Genomic DNA, 17,854 nt, shown 5'->3' on the forward strand with positions numbered 1-17,854 from the left:
CTGTTAGCTGTTCCTGGTAATGCAGCTCGCATTTCATAGCCATGAAGACTGTTTTTAACTCTAGCTAAAAAGATTAACTCAGGTGTGGAAATAACTTCCAGTGAAGCATTGCATATAATGTCAAGATGCTCAAGAAGGCTACATTTTGTTCTATGAATCTGCAAAAAAAAAAAGAGGAGGAATATATTTAATTCTAATGATTACAGGATTAATAAAACAATAGCTTTTGATATTTTTTGCCAAGTGTGTTGCATTTTTATAGACAGCGTATGATACAGCAAATTAATGAATGTTCCAATAAAGTTATATTTGTTTTTGCTTGCATCATACACTGTGTAATATAGTGCTAGGCCTCTGGCATATTAGTAAAGTCTTTAGCTTCTTTTTAACTGAAGAACTATAGAGATCATAAAATATATGATGAAGATGCACCACACCATCTGAATTCCCCTTTTTCAGAATCCTACATCTGGACATGTTGGTGGTAGGTGTGGAGATTAGCCAGAAACAAGTAAAATTCCACATCTTGTATATTGTGAACCAGAGATGTGACATGGGCTTCGCCTTTTGTGGCTCCGGGTACAGACAGGGAACTGGGGTAGATGTATGTGCAGCCCATCTAGGGCTCTCTCAAAAGCAAGAGGAAGAAACCAGGGACACAACTCCACAGAGGCAAGAGTTGTGAAGAGTATATTAAATTCTACAGGCCATAATCACAGAGAGCAGCCACTGATGTTTAAAGATGAAGGAGTACCAGAGAGGTCTCAAGTTTTTGCAGAATCCTGGGTCACATTTGTTGGAGTGGGATCAGATGCCATCCCTTGTACATTCATGGATTCTGGGGTCACATATTCACAGGGACTAAGGTCACAGGCTGTGCCTGCAGTGATTTAGGGTTTATGTTGGACTCCCAGCTGCTCTGTTGATGCCAACATCATTTTATTTTCTATGTATGGAAAATACCTTTCAAGCCCAGCAGCTTCCAGGACCAATACTTGAATTACAGGTGCAAATATTCAGCCTCCCCAATCTCCCTTTGGCATCTCCATTCTGTAGCTTCACCAGTGCCTGTGGTTTGGAGATGGCATCAGTAGACTAGCCTGGTAGGGTGCTTCCCTTCCACAGTGCCACTAGACAGAACTACTGCAGAAGAATGTCAAATTGTGCAAAGGACCAGCAATACAGCAGTATCTGGGGGTCCTATGGTAGGACACAGGGGTAGTTTCTCTTTCACCTTTTCATCCTCTAACCTCATTTGTCTCTGTCTCTTCCCTTGCTTCCTGGCCAAAAGCAATTACGGTAACAGCTGGCTTGCCAACAGCAGTGAAATCCAAACTACATCCTCTCCTCTCAAGTGGCCCAAGATATTTGCAAAGGCAGCCTCAACAGGCAGGTCTAGCATCCTCACATTGCATAGCATCTTTTTTCTTAATCTCTCTTCTCCACTCCAAGCATGTGTCCAATCAAAGATGCCACCCACCTAATTCCTGGACCATCACAGCTACAATATTACTTTGAGCCTACCATACATGGGAGACATAGAAATTAGCCATTTACAATGGAAAATCCACAGCCTAAAGAAAAAAGTAGCCTGATGAAGAAAGCAGTGTTTTTGAAAGCTTGCCTATGCAGCTGATCCAGTGAAAGATTCACTCACAGAAATTCTTGCCTCAGTTAGTTTTTATGCATTATGAACACTCTGAAAGGGGTATCAGCAGAAAGGGGGGTATGTGTAGAAAAGATGCACAATCAAATGTTGTGAGAGACTCTCCCTGCTCCTCTACTTAACAGCAATCTAAGCCAAGTATGGGCCTAATGAAAAGACATAAACCTTTATGTTTATAGACCCCTGCAGATTGGTGGTGACCAGAACCACATGAAAGGCCAGTTGAGAGAGAGGTTTCCATAACAATCTTGAGTCATTAATTTCTCTCTCTCCCTCACAAAGTGTCTCGTCACCATCTGCATGCATTTTGCAATAGGAAGGAGGCTTCTGGCTATTACTAGCAACAGAGGGATGGCAAATGCCTAGAGGAGGTCCATTGGCAATGGGATACATTTAAGAAGGATAAGAGAGAGCTTCCACTCCCAGGAGCTAAACAGAGGCATTTCCTTTGCTTTGCCTGACCTAGCTGGGATGCCTAGCTATAGGAAAGGGAGTCTTGCCTGCCTTACAGCAGGAACAGTGAAAACAAATAAGCTCTGATTCTGGGGAAGGGGAATGTGTAACTTCCATAGATCCTTCCACAGGCAACATGCAGGGGGGGCATGTGCCCCCCCCCAAGATTGGCCACTGCTGCCGGCTTCTGCAGGTGGTCACTGCTCACCACCCCGCTGTCGCCAGCTTCTGCGGGCAGTCACTACTTGCCACCCCTCCTCCCCCCAGTGCCTGCTTCTGCTGGTGGTTGCCACTCAACACGCTGATGACACTACTGGCTTCTGCAGTTGGTCACCGCTGAACCAGCTGCTATCCATCTACTCAGTGACAACAACAACAGTCCTACTTTGAGCCACTGCTCTGATGTATTTATTTCATAGTGGTGCTTGAGGTTATCCTCAAACTTGGCTCTGGTCATGGACTCCAGCCTGCTGCCCCGACCTCATTGGATTTTCACAGATTCACATCATCATTTCCAAGAGTGGAAGAGGAGTCCAGCCAATTATTTTGTCTACTGTGCAGGGCTAGCAAAAGTGATCCAAAATGCTTTCAACACATGGAAAATGAAGTCGTCATAATATCCAGTGAGGATCCAAACTACCAATTTGCTCACAATTCATTTTTCATTTATCAGCAGATATAAACAAGATTCTAAAATCTGTTTAAACATCATGTGAAAGCAGTTGTCAGGTTATTTGGAAAGGGGAATAACCCTGTTATTTGTCCTAATTTACACAGCGTAATCATGCTCAGCTTCTAAGCTCCTGTGGGTAGGGATGTCCTTTTGTTCTGCTTTTGCACAGTTTCTAAGTCTGGTTTCTGACTGGGTTTCTAGAAGTGCAGAGTCCCCACTGAGCCAAAAGAACCAGTCGGAGTGGGACACCTTTGTAAATATGAATATTTATTTGGGGTCATAATGTGACTTATTGGGTGTCACATTATTCTGAAGAGTGGACAGCAAGCTTTCACTGCCCATGAAATTCTTGTTTTGGGTGAAGAGGTGTCAGCCACTGCTATGTAAACATCCCCTGCCCTCATTGCAGAAAGCTATTTGAGAAACATGCCAGTATTTTGAGAGCATCATCATTTTACCCTTCAGGAAAGAAAGCAAGCTTAGAGGCTCTCCCTTCTCCCAACAGACCAATTTTCAGTGTTTTTCTACAGAACCAAGACACTTTATGGGGGAAAAAAGTATCAGTCTGATTCCTCTCAAACCCTTCCTGCTTTAAACATCTTGGTGCAGAGTTTAGGCAGGCCTGAGGATTGTGCTGACTTAGCACCCTGTAGCCCTGGAGGGGTCTCAAGCAGCCAGGGACAATTACCCACACAAACATGTCAGACTTGTCCTTAGTTTTCCCATTTTGGTACTTCCCTCACAGTCTATAGGCACCTTCGGCTGTATTCTGCTCTCACTCCCACTGGCTTTACAGGGAGGCAGCTTTGCTGCCCTCAGTAGAGAGGCTCATGGTTTACCCCAGCTGCAAGCAAGCACAGAAGCAAATCCTTCATGCCTTGTGACTCTCCTCTGGCCTCATCAGCATGTTTCCTAATGGAGTAGCAGGTGTCATTACATGGGTGTGGGAGGCTAGAGAGAGAAGACTATGCCACCTACACAGTACTCAGGGAAAGAATGGCCAAGCTACCAACTAGGAATCCACTTGTCAACACACAGCCATTATAAATATTTTCCTAGACACCCAAGAGCCCATTAGAGCCCATCACATGTCAATTAGCTGATGCATTTTTGCAGGGAGAAGTCAGAGTTTGGAATAGGAAACCCTGATCTCCAAGAGTAAGAGATAACAAACAGCTCCCGAAGCTGCAGGCAGCACAGATCACTTCATGCATTAGCTACAGTTCTGCAATCACAATATCCCTCCAATTCAGAGTATTTCCTAGCACATATAATTTTCTTCAGAGAAATCATTCTAATCTATTTTTAATTTCACACATACCCATACAATCACGTAGCTACAATAAGAAATGAGTTTGTGGAATATACCAAGGAGTCAGGCTGTGGGGGGCATATTCATGGAAAAGAGACCCCTTCCCCACCCCCACCACACACCATGAACAGTCTTCTAGCACCACTAGGGGATCCTGTGCTATTGAAGAGATGATGGTTCAGGTCCCATGACTGGTTCAGTTTTAGGCATATGAAATTCCCTCTCCAGCTTTGCTGGGTTTTTAGTTGTAGCTGTGTTGGCCTAAGGACAGACAGGCAAGATTCTTTGAGTGGATATGATATCTTGGTTGGTCTAATAAAAGATACCACATTCACTCAAAGAACAGTTCCTCTCCAGCTTTGCAATTTCAAGAGAGGGCAAGTAGCATCAACCACAATGAGATCTTGTGAGACACCAATACTTTCCTATTATGGCCTCTGATCGGTTCATTTTGTGTGGACATGAGATGCGCACAAGCTGCTATTGGTTCTCAGTCACTGAGCTAGACAAGGAAGTTGCACAGGTAAAACTGAAAGGAGGAAATGGCCCAGTGTTATTTGGACACCATGCCATTTTCATGACTGGAGAGGGATGGGGGGGCAGCAACATTTAAATACCATATTTTTGCAAATACAACATGCATCATTTTCTAAAATCCAGCTGCTAGAAGTCAGGGTGGTCATTTTAATTGAAGAAATATGGTAACAACAGTTTCTGCCCCTTAAGCCCCAAGCAGTGAAAGAGAAACTACCCGTGTCCTACCATAGGACCCCCAGATGCTGCTGCATTGCTGCTCCTTGGCACAGTTTGACATTCTTCTGCAGTAGTTCTGTGTAATGACACTGTTGCTGTGTAGTGGCAGCAGCCTCTAGAGGAAAGCAAAAGTAAAGCTACAGATACTTTAGGAAGGGCTCTCTAGCTGCCAGTCCTCTTCCTTCTTCCCACAGCCCTCCCCCAACCCATTCCAATTGAGGCCCTCAAGGAAAGATTTTTTTTGAAAGGCAGAATGATGGGAAAAAAAGTGCATATTTTATTCAGGAGCAACCTGTATGCAAAAAAAAAAAAAAAAAAAAAATCTTACATGCCACCTAAATTTAAGAAAGGTCTTTTGGGGGAGAACGTGTTTCAGAGAGAGAATGAAGTTGGTAGAAAGAATACCAGCACATAGTATAAGGAGCTGGCAGATGGCCTTTGAGCAATCTTTCTGGGCAAAGACAGCTTTCATGAGCATTTGCCAGTGGGTCTGACCGACTGACTGTGATGTTGGACAGCTCACATGACTTCTATCCCTTAGCTTCTCCTGCTGTAAGTTGCTGTACTTTCCTGTATAATTGTGAGGTCTCACAGATCCTTGTAAAGTACTTTGAGACTGTAAAAGGGACTGAGATAGAAAGGAGACTGCAGACAAGGGAGGCATTACAGAGGGCAGACCTATTAATATTATACCCATGGAGAATCCTCAGTAGGAAGCTCTGCCTAAAGAACAAGCAGGGTTTCCACAGCACCAGATCCCATGACTTCCCAGGACTTCTTCAGATCTCTCTTCTATCAGCTGAGGACAACAAACTTTGGATCAAAGTCAACTCATCCCACTCAACACAAAGCATTAAAAGGAGGCAGTTAAGTCTTAATGTACAGGGCAAAAATGTGCTGGAACAGTTTAATTTTTTTTTAAAGAATTATTACTGCAAATAAAAAATGATATAATCTGCAATTTTTTAAATCCAAGAGCTGTGGCTCAAATAAACAGTTAACATACTAGTAAAGCTATTGGAGGCCAAATCCTTTCCAGGATACTACTCACCTAATTGAGATGAGCAGGATTTTTTTTCCTGAATGCAGCATGTATGCTGCTTTGATCAATGATTTCTTTGGTTCCATATGAAAGCAACTAGTTTCAACAGGGAGCTAGACCAGTGTTTCCTGACCTTTTCCAGCCCAGGGCACACTTACATTAATATTTTTTTTCCGTGGCACACCTGTTAAGGCATTCCCCATCCTCATACCTATTGTAGCTCATCGCCATGACAAAATTTCACGGCACCCCTCTTCATTTCCGACAGCACGCTGGTTGGGAAACACTGAGCTAGACTGTACCTTCAGATTGTAGTCCCTGCTGTCCCCCATATTGTGAGTAACTGAGGGAAAGTCATTGAGTCTTTTTGTGCCTTTCCACCTGTAAAATGGAGTGATGGGCATTTTGCTGCCCCACAGGTGCTGTAGTGATCAGAACACAGAGTCATGATATTATGGTACTGGGAGCTGGAGAGATGCCCAAGATATGGATGTTCAATGGCAACACCTGCACACAAACTGCAGACTCTCACAAAAAAAAAATACTGTTCTTCACTAGTATGACTGTAAACTATACTGCAAAAGACAAGACTGGCAACACACACACATGCACCTTTATCCCCTCACCCCTGCACCCTATAAGGTTTGAATCAGATGGCACTGCTGTGGTTTCTGTACAGGGGGGTTTTGTGATCTGCTGGTGAGCAGACTGCTCTTTCTTCAGCAAAGAATAATGTCCTCAATAGCACAATTTGGCCTCATGTAAGAGTTAAATGTGAGGGAGGCAAAAGAATCAAACAGCTTTGAGGTCCTTTGTTTAAGAAATAGCAAATCCCTTGAAAACAGAAAAGTGTTTAGAGCTGCCAAGTAAAATTTCAACTAATAAACTCTACCGCACATAGTAAATTGGCTGATTGTATTTAAAAGTAAGGCAGAAGGCAAATCACTCCTGTATGGTCACATGCAACCCCCCACACACCCCCGTCATAATCTTGAGCTTGCTCTACGGTAGCATACAACAGGCCCCTGCCCCCAGCATTGGTACTCACTTTCCCCTTGCCCTCAAAAATCAGCAGAGTTCCACGCCCCTCCACCCCTCAGTCCCACTTACTTCAATAGCTTATAATTTTTTTTTTTATGTGCCAGCTTTAAATGAACAGTATTGTCTCATTTAATTAGTTTTTGTGGGATTTATGTTGTTAGACAAAGAGCCCCAGGGCTGATGGATTTATGCTGGTTTAATTTTTACAACCCAGGGAGCTTCAAGTGAATCTGATGAAGAGCAATGGATTGCAACATATGCAGTTACTGGAAACCTGTATGTTTGTGCATCTGAAAATGGAGTGCTGAAATGATTCACTGACAGGCATCCACACTCATGCCAACAACTCTGCTTTGCTTCAAAATAAAGGCAGTCGTACCTGCACAGCACCCAGTCCCTTTTACTTCCATGAATATATTTTTGCAACCCCAACAATTCATCTATTACAGCCTTGCAAAAGTTCACTCAGGGCAGGGTAAGCAATTAGTTTTTCACAGGAAAACAAAATATTGTGTTTTATTCCCCACCTATCCTTGATCAACACTGTTAAAGGTCATGTAAGTAGGCATTTGGACTAGACTGGTAAGCTTTACAAACAGTTTGGTAAGATGAACTTTACTTATGGATAAGTTAACAGGGCCAGCCTTACAGACTATGAAGTGCAGAGGAAAAGTCAGAAGGGCTCCCTTTAACACTGCATAATGCAAAGGTTGTTACTGCTATGAAGAAATACCCACAAATACCCATTTTAACCAGTTCACTAAGTATGAAAAACATTCCAATGTGCATCCGTGTCAGAGCTGGAAAAACGAATTTTGCATTGTGTGCGGCCACACCCAAAGCCTTTCTCCGCAAATTAAACAGACTATTTTACCACTGCCAACACTATGCATATTAATACCATGCTGCTGCATGCCTCTTAATATCAGGGATCAGTTCAGTATTTGGTTTGGCCATTGGCATTTTCTTGGTGTATCATAACACTTTCATTGCTGGACTTCCACCACACAAAATAAGAAAACCACTCGACTACCAGGTCCAAGTACTGCCATCCTTACTCAGGGATAGCTCCCATAGATTTTGATGGAGGGATTTAAACCTAACATCTTGCCTGCTCCTCCAGAAGTGTTTGGGACCCTCTGATAGCCTAACTTGGGTCATCCTACTGCACATGGCAGATGGGAAAAAAGAAAAAGAGCATTTATATTATGGAAGTACAGCACTGAGATCTGAGGGGATTTCCTGTGCCACTGGGTCACCATGGGCACTAAACTGTCTACTGCCATGGAAACATTTGGCTCCTTCATCTCCTTAGAACGGAGAGAAAGGAGGGAGAAGTTACAGAGTTCTTCTCCAGCCAGTGAATGTATCTGCCTTTGTGGACCAGCTGTATTGTCAACCAGAGCCCCAGGATGGATGGGAAATATTAATTATACCTTTTACCCCAATAGAGAAATTGGGGTTCAACCCAGATACTTTGCGAGAGAGACCCTCTGTACCTGTCAGCACAGCTGGTGTACTCATTGTGTATGCATCTCAAATGCCCATCACCAAGCAAACAGCTAATAAAACTGGTGCCTACTTTCCAACATAAATAAATCTGCGTTCATTTCCTAAGAAAATACATTAGCCTCTAATCAGTGCTTTGTTTTAAAAAATTAAAGCAATATGCTTTTCCAGAAGCCAGCACACCTCAGCTCATTCAAGTGGCACAGTTGTACATATTCAGTGTGAACTAATGTACATTTATGTAATTACTGTGACATGGTGTGTGTGTGTGTATATATATGAATCATCATCATTCAGTACATTTCCTGACAAAGCAACATCTAACCCAGTAAACCTGCTGGCAAAAACAGCTGGCTGTATATCATCTGCACAGTGTTCCTACACAGTCCCAATACAGTTGGTGGCAAATGTCCACCACCTAAGTATCCTATCTGCAACAGAAGCAGCATAGGTCCCCATACATAGACTTCACTTGTAGTAAAGTGAAATTTTCTCCCTTCCCCCAACCCTAGTATAAACTACAGTCATCTAAGCAGATTGAGGTGAATAAATTTTAATGTTGCCAAGACAACTATGTTGATAAATTTCCTTTTCTTAGATGATAGAAACAGTTCTTTAGAGTTTAAGGGCTGAACACATTTCAGTAACACGATCGCCATTCCCAGTTCACTGTTTCATACCAATTTTTTTTTTTGGCAACCAAGACGCAGTATTGAAACAGCTTTGACAAAACTGTCAATACTATCCTAGCCCCAACCTGAATTAGTGTTCTTATTAGGTCTGAGTCCATCTGTAGAACATAAATTTCATTGATAGCAATTTTCCAAATGGAATCAAATTATATTGGAGGCTCCAATTTGACAAATGGCTTTATGTTGATATGACAACAGTTTGTCTAAAACTACAACATAGATAGATAGATAGAAAACAAATAAGAAAATGACATTTGATATATGGCTTTGAAATCCAATCATGGCATGAGAAAGGAAGCATGTTTCTATTTAAAAAGTATAAAATTTCCAGCAAGTTGGCTCAGACTTTAATAGCTCCAATGTAACCAGAAGCGATAAAAATCAATGGCAGAAATCTTTGCTTAAGATGTTCCAGGGATAGAACTTCAGACTAATTTCAGAAAGGCCTGGAATTCTTTTTTTTCCATTTGCTCTACTGCTGACTCTCAAAAATCTTTCTAGCTCACTGTTAAATGTTCCTAATATAACAAGCTTGGGAGATAGGCAGCCCAATTAAGACACAAAATGGTAATAAACCTCATTGTCGCAGACTTTCATAAAGAATGACTCACATCACTATTTAAAATCCTCATAGAAATATCAAACTTCTTGGGGCATAAGCACTGGTTTCTTGGTTTGAAACACCGCCATTTGTCAAGAGAGTGGTACTAAGAACCTGTGCCCAGCTCCTTATGGAAAGCATTCCAGGCAGAGGAAATTCCCCCAAAATTCCACAGCCTATCTATTTCCACCTACCACTATTTCTATCAATCATTAAGGACATTAGCAAAACAGGGGTTCATACACACGATTTCCTCACACCTTCATTTATGCCAGAATATGGCTGGTATACGGTGCTGTCATTCAGATCTGGTTGCCTATATGCACTGGAATACATGATTATAAAACACACAGAGCAAAACAATTTAAGCCCTGAACCTGCAATTCTGTTCTTACCTTGGGGTTTTAGACTGCCACCCCTCATGGGAGCATCTGAGATCCTTCAATGCAAAAATCAATAGCAGCATTACAGTCCTGTGGGGCATTTCTGGCTCCTCTGTCTTTTTTGCGGCTGTAGCTCTACATTGGGAAGAGTTTGGATTTGGAAGGTTGGGTGTTTAGATTCTCTCTTTTATTGAGAGGGGTTGAAAAAGGGGTTTCAGTGCCGTAAGTATTATTCTTGTGGTAAAAAGATTTCTTGCTTGCACCAAGCAGACCATACTCAATGAGTAGTCCTAATGATTTTAGAGAACTAATCACCAGTGCCAAGGGCCAGATCCTACAGTAGCTGAAGTATGAAAAACCATTCCTACCAACTGTTGGATGCAACAAGCAGGACTGAGGCTTAGGAAACTTACTGTTCAACATGAGCAAGAGTGGCAGAATTATCTGTTCCTGCTGCTGCTTCTCCTCACCCTAATGCAAGAATCCTCCTTTTGCAAGATCAGTTTGGTTGATGCTGATGTGTGTAATATTGCAGAGGCAGGGAGTCCAGAGCAGCAGTAGCTACATTATTACATCTGGGACAGATCCTGTCCTGACAATCTGCTCCTGGTGGGTGGCCACAAGAAGCGAGTAACAGAGGAATCAAGAATCCTGGACTCTAACCTCAGCTGCGCTCTGTATCCCTGGACAGAAATCACTTAAGTACAAATTTTCAAGCACATACCTATTTGGATCCCGCAGTTTTGAGACATTTGATTTGGGAGAGAAATACTATCAAAGTCCACTCTTAGAATACTCTAAGCATGTACAACTCCATTCAAAGGCAGTGAGTATATGTCTATGAAGTGGGGTTAAAATTTCCCTCCCTCTCACAGGAGTATTAAAGCAAACTTTATAAACATTTAAGTAGGTACTGAGTTCTTAAAAGAAAAGGGACTGCAGAAAGGAAAGTTATCATCATAAACACACTCAGTCTTGTTATATATTCAGACAGTCAAACACTTCATGTCTAATCTGTTGGTATATAAACTGGGCTCATACAAATCCCTGCCTCTGTTAACATCTAGTCACAGGCACAGATTCAGAATATTTATACATTCTTATATTGGCACTTAGCCCTGCTTGCTTTTCAGCTCCTGTGTTACATTTAACCAGGTGTATTAGTATAGAAGTGTATTTTGCCCAGGTACAGTACATCTCATACTATCAAAGTCATTTACAACCAGCTAGTGGGAGCAAGTTTTACCCACAAAGATCTAGCAAAGACACTGGCTTATGAATCTTTCTTTTAAGGACATAACAACAAGTTTATTTCTGGATATCCATGAGTGATCAAATCTCACACATCAGTTTGATTTAATGCATGGATACAACAAACTTGGCATGACTAGAACAGCAGCAGTATGTTTTCAGTACGCATCTAGTCTCCAAGTGACTGGTTATTCTCCTTCTGTCTAGAGGTATTTCTTATGAGAAAGATATTGGTATCAACAAGGATTGGACAGCATTCTTTATATTTGGGAAAGGTAAATGCTAATCTATGCAAGCTGAGTTCATGTGACTTATCCGATACTATATATAGGTGTTTTCAGTCACTGATTTAGACATTTTTGGCAGATTTCCTAAGCCTTTATTCAGATCTACTACTGGCCTGAAATGAAATTTTTGAAATACATTAGCAATGAGGAACAAAACGGTATAGGGCCAGAACCTTCCCTGGGGTAAGTTGGCATAGCTCCATTGGCTTCAGGAGAGCTGTGCAGGTAAGGATCTGGCCTGCAGCCACTTTGCCTTAGTATTTCAGTCTAAGATGACATCTACTGTCTGTGGTCAAATAAGATGCATTATCAATTGAGTTAAATGGGAAAGATTTGTCAAGCTCTTGGGGACTCCTCACTCCCATCCTGATCATTTTGGACCTGTGCTGGTCCCCCCGATATGCGCATAGTTGTGTAGATTTGGGTTGCCTTCTGTCCCCTTATATAGTGTGTGGGGCAAGGGTGGAAGGAACAGTCATCGTATACATGAAGTCAGTGTATGCAAACCCTTATATACAGCTTAACAAAAGAAACCCCCCCACACACACACTACACATGTCTCTCTGTTCATGATATGCTTTAAAATGTACCTGATGATCCAAATAAAGAGATGTAGGGAGATGTATTTGACTCATTTATAAAAATAAACTCACTGAAATCGACTTTTAAGATTATGTAGCAAACCTAAGAGATTGCGCATTTGTATTTTGCCCTAATTCTCAGACTCATGTCCCCATACACCTCTTTATGAGTTGGCAATGCTTGTATGTTATGACTAAACACAAAAAATAAACTTTTTGGGCAGGAATTTTTCAAAGCACAAGTAGAATTAGGGCTAAGGGAAACATAAGCATCTCACTGACTGTTCTTTTCCAAGTCTCCTCCTTTATCTTCTGTTAATCTGTACAACACCACCTATTCTTATGCTTACAGCCTTATTCTGCCCCCACTAAAAATCATGGAGCACCTTTCCACTGACTTTAGTGGGAGGTGGACCAGCCCCTCAAGAATTCAACTGATAATGATCAAGTTCCCCGACAGTATTTCTTCCTGGCAGTCACAATTTGAAGGTACAGGAAGAAAATAAACATACATAGCTAATTGGTCAAAGCTTGCAGTGACATGCAGTGTTTCAGGTGGCAAAAATCCACTTTATGCCACTGACAGGGATGGAGCTAAACTGTTCCTCAGCCACCACCTGAAGATATGACCCTGACACACTAGCTACACCCTAAGCAACCAGGTAAAGCAGCTCGCTACTTTCTGGCTGTTTCCAAAAAGTAAAAGTGCAGTGTTTTCCCTGACTAGCTGGAGGTACATGATGTGTAGCCACTAAATGGAACTGCACTGAGTCACGCTATATGTGGGAAAAGCTGTTTACATCTCATTGATTCTGGCGATAACGAACTTCCTCTCTCTATTTCAAGTTTTGAGGTTGATTTTTCCAATTTCCCTGAGCCAACATAAACAAAAAAAAAAAAGTTGACTTCTCAGTTTCTTTGACCATAAACATCATTTAAACCCCCGTTTCTAGCCAGCTGGGGAAAGCAAGAGAAGCTGGCATCAAATCTAGGAAGAAAATCCTGAGAATTGTTTGATCTTATCTGCAGGGCTCAATGCCCGCAAATCACTGCATGGGGGAAGAAGCTTTTCCAAAATCTGAACCCATGTCTGCAGCCAAAATGTGCTTCTTTGATGGGCAGAACCCATCCCCCACATTTTTAGTTCACAGTCTTGAGCCTTAGGGGCACATCCACAGGCTGCTTCCAAATCCTGCGTCAGGAATGAGAGAGGTCCCCAATCTGGGCTGAAACAGTCCAGGCAAAGACAACCCAGGGAGTTCTTTGTGGGGAGAAAAGGGACACGGAGCCATTCTGGACGTGGCACAGAGCCTGAGATGTCTGTACCAGTTTGGGGAAACTGTGCTGCCTGAAGGGCACAGAGGAAGAATCTGATCATTGGGTGTAGAACTGGACTGAATGAAGTGTATCAATGCAAGGAGCTGATGGCTCCAGAGATGGAGTTGGCTCTTCTCTAAACATTTGGGAACAGGAATGAAGCGTGGAGGAATGGAAAAGAATAACCCATAAAAGCCAGAGCACAGCACAGCCCCTCTTCCTGACAATCCTGTGGGCTAACCCCACAGAGGAAGTGGAAAGTAGAGAAGGGGAAAGAGAGTGACCTAGCTGTTCAGCCTTACAAAAACCTGCTCCGGATCACTTAAGGGGACAGGAGAAACGGGTTCGGCAACAGTTAGCCATGGCTTCCCACTGTCCCAGGGACTGAGAAAGGGCTAGGGGTGCACTAGGCACGTGGGCGCTGCCTAGAGGGAGTCACCTGCAGACCCAGTGCGGAGCTCAAGGCTTCCCCTGTCACAGAAGTGGCTGCGGGAGCACCTGCCTGTGCGCCCCGGGGAAGGGCTACATACAAGCGCTTCAGTGGGTCCTCCTGGGACCTTCTCTCCCCTGCCGGGCCCGTGGCTGCCCTCTCAGCCCTGCCTTCTCCTCCTCTGCCTCACGGGCCTGCGCCCCGGCCGCGGCTCGCCGCTTCGCGGGGCCCCTGTTGGCAGGGCGGGGACAGGGAGCGCGCAGAGCTTTCAGCACCGCGGACAGGGCCCGGGAGCGGCCGCGGGCCCCCGCAACCGCCGACTCCCGCAGCGCCGGGGCCCCGCCGGCCGCGCCCGGCTCTCTCGCGCCAAGTTTCTGAGCGGGGAAACTGCGGGGAGGCGGCAGCGACGGGCCGCCGCAGCGCCCTCGCGGCCCCGAGGCGGGCGGCAGCGGGACAAGCCCGGGCGCGGGGGGCCGAGGGGGCGCGCCCGCCCGTCCGGGCAGAGCGGGAGGCGGGAGGGGCGCTGCACCGGGCCCGGCCCGAGCGCGGCTCGGCGCTGCTTTGCGCCCCGGCCCCGCGAGCCGCCGCGGCCGGGCCGGGCGGGCGCGTGGGGCAGCGCGAGCCGCGGGGACCCGCCGGGCCAGGGAAGAAACTTCCCAGGGGCGCGGCGCGGACGCGCTCCCGGGCCCCGGCCCGCCGCCCCAGCCGCCGCGCGGAGGGAGCCGGGGGCCCGCGCCCGCGCCGAGCTTGGCACCTACCTCCCCGCGCTCCCGGGCCCGCGCCCGCCCCCGCAGAAAAGTTTGCCGGGAGCCGGAGCCCGGCCCCCCGCGGCAGGGACACGCGGGCCGGGCGGCGCTGCCTTCTCCGCCGGCTGGAGGCGGCTCCGGAGCAGGCCTGCGGGGCTCCTCCTCGGAAAGGGAAAAGTTTGCTGCTGGGTAACAAATAGGGGAAGGAAGAAGCGAGGCGAGCGGGGCGGGGCAGGGGTCACTTACCTTCTCCGCAGCGCAGCTCCTGCCGTGAAGCCCCTCGGCCCGCGGCTCCGCGCGCACGCACACGCAGCGCTGTCCTGCTCACCGCGCAGCACGGGGAGCCCTGGTTTTGGCCTGCCCAAGGTGCATCCCCCTCCCTCTCTCTCTCCCTTCCCCCAAGAATTGGGGCTGGCTGCTCTGCGCTCCTGCCCGGCGGGAGGAATAAGTAGCTTTCCTCGCCCTCCCTCTCCTCTGTTTCTCCTCCCCTCCAGGCACTAAGTATCTCTTAGCTGGGAAGAGGGGAAAAAAGCAGTATAAATATGTAGGGACGGAGACCCGGTGACGAGCTCCGCTCGGGCCGTGAGGAGGACTTCATTGCTTAATGTGCCCCTTTTAGCCTGTCATCACTGAAACGAATTAGCTCGGCCGCCCAACCAGGGGGCTCCATGCGTGTGGAGCGAGACGCTGCAGCCCTCATTAGCAGACACTTGGTGCTCTGGAAAGCATACATCTTTTATATAACCTCATTTCCACCCCCCCCCCTGCCCCCCATCAGGGGGAGAGCAACAACAGCCACGTCGAACCACCCGACTGAAACTCCTTTTCCAATTAGGGAGCTATTCACAACTCCCCAGCCGCAGCCCCTCGGTGTACTTGTTGGGTGCACTTGGCCCTCGCGTCCAGCCAATACGCATTACATGCCCCTCTTGCAAAAGCAACGGGAGCTGCAAGTACAGGAGGAGAGGGGCAGAAAGAAGGTCCCAACACCTGTGTCCCAGACACACACCACCCACATTTCCAGCCCAGGTATGTTAACTAGAATTGCTTGGCACATATCTTCCCTACTTGCAACCCACCTCCCCTGAAAGGTGTGTGTGTGTGTGTGTGTAAAGAAATATAATGTGCGTGTGTATACACGCGTATACATGTGCATGTATATATTACACACACACACATTATATTTCTTTATACACACACATTATGTATGTAGGCAGGTATCAGATGCATAGAATACAGCCCAGAGAGGAAGCACAGGTTTCTCCTGTTGTAATAAAGCTCAGACTGGCCTCCTCATAAGCGTGTAATGGATGTCCTCTCCCAACAACCCATCTGCAGACCCTGCTTTCCAAAGGCGATGCTGCAGGCAATTTAAAACATCTAGGATCATGGTGAAGTGAAGCCTTGATTTTTGTTTTCTTCCTCACTCTCAACCCACTCAGAAAAGCACAACAAATCTTTGCCACTAATCAGAGTGAAGAGACTTGGGGAGGGCAGGGAAAGAGCTCAGACTGTGGAGAGTAGAGGGTAAAAAAAGATTTTTTTCTCAATGAAATATATTTCTGGTCTTAATAACTAAGGCACAGAGGAGCTTCAGCAAGGAAGGAGTTGGGGGTGCCTGTCTACCTTCACCTCTCTTCCCTTTATGGAGCCGTACCTGCACCTTATAAAGCACAGTGTAGACACAGGTTTGACATCATCCTTCAGGCTTTGTAACTGCATTTCATTTCCATGGCAACAACATACAAAATATCAAAAAATCTGTTCTTCGTTAAGAGTTTGCTGTTCACCTGATCAAAACAAAACAAAAAGAAAGAAAAACCCACCAGATCTAAGGGCCAGCTCTCTCAATTTGCATATGCAAATAGAATCATCCCCAGCAAATATGTAAAGCATATGCAAATCTCTGCAATGGGAAACCTGGGCACTGGGTCTGCTGCTTACAAGAAGGTCGGTCCAGCTGGCCAGGGAAGGAGTTGATAGACTCAGATTGCCCAGTAGCAGATTGTATTACTGCCCTTTCTGAGGTATGCAAATCAGGCTCAGCAGCAGCCTCAGATAATTCAATTAGCAAACTTTCTGCAGATGATTTTTAAAAAAGAAAAAGAAACCAGGGGGCTGTGAGATGTCAGAGTATTTAGCTGATGGGGGGCGGGGAAATAAAAGGGGCAATTAACACAGCATGAAAAAAACTGAGAAGAGTTTGAAGTCCAGTGCAAAAAAACCAAACAAAACCCCAACCCCAAAAAACAAACAAAAAAACCCCAAATCCAGTTCAATGTCCCTTAAATCAAGATGCAATACATCATCTCAGACTAACGAAAACATAATAATTATCTCCATTTGGATGCAGGGAGGGTTAATTTAATAGTAAATTATTCAAAAGCATTTGCTCACATACCCCAAGCAGGTAAATCCACTTATATCAAGGAGGAGTGGGAGTGAAGATTGACAGTTAGCCCAGCTAACCCCCGCCTGCCAGACTTCAACCAAGCGACACCCAGGCAGAACTTGTCCCTAGTGGGCAGCAGGGTAGAGGTCACTGCCTACAGCACAGGATTCAAATACATCTGCCCAGTGAGAGCTTTTGCCTCCATGGTCGCACACCCAATCTGGCCCTTCCTGCAGCAGAGCTGTTGTATAGAAAGATGGACAGCAGGCACATCTACCCAGACATTTACTGTGGAGCTGCCTAATTAGTTCCACAGCAAAGTCTCTGTATCTACATGTGTGGTCCTGTTAGGTTGCAGTAAACTAATAAACATCACTGTAGGTTAGTACTTGTAAATACAAGTACTATCCTGGGTCAGCGTTATTTACTGTGCAGCAATGCACATGTAGATGCTGACATGGGCATAAAGGTGCTTCAGGGCAGGGGCTGCCTGCTGGGTAGTCCTGCACTGATGCACCCTCATGCCCAAGCCGGCCCCCACAGCACGTTGAGCCAGGTTGGACCAGCCCCAGTCTGGCAGGCTGAATCTCTGGGCCCCCTGCCAGCTGAGGCTACTCTGACCCCACTCAATATACTGCAGTCCCAGGCACACATGTAAATGTGGCTCCTAGGAACAATGAACAGTATGCGCTGGAGTTTATTGTTTCACATTAATTGCATATGTA

The 17,854-nt window shown here is 45.5% G+C and overlaps 1 protein-coding gene across 5 annotated transcripts in view; it reads right to left on the reverse strand.

Annotated features, from left to right (window-relative positions):
* Positions 1–17,854, reverse strand: part of NOS1 (nitric oxide synthase 1) — a 164,798-nt gene that overhangs the window by 86,889 nt on the left and 60,055 nt on the right. The window contains exon 1 of one of the 5 annotated variants that reach the window (XM_090062058.1): positions 14,984–15,093. The exons of the other annotated variants lie outside the window; for them this stretch is intronic. The gene's annotated coding sequence lies outside the window, so the exon portion shown is untranslated. Of the gene's footprint in view, positions 1–14,983; positions 15,094–17,854 lie in introns of those variants that run through there. 5 annotated transcript variants of the gene reach the window in all.

The sequence above is a fragment of the Crocodylus siamensis genome, chromosome 9 (genome assembly GCF_052110815.1).
Source record: "Crocodylus siamensis isolate JL-2025a chromosome 9, ASM5211081v1, whole genome shotgun sequence".
NCBI lineage: Eukaryota > Metazoa > Chordata > Crocodylia > Crocodylidae > Crocodylus > Crocodylus siamensis.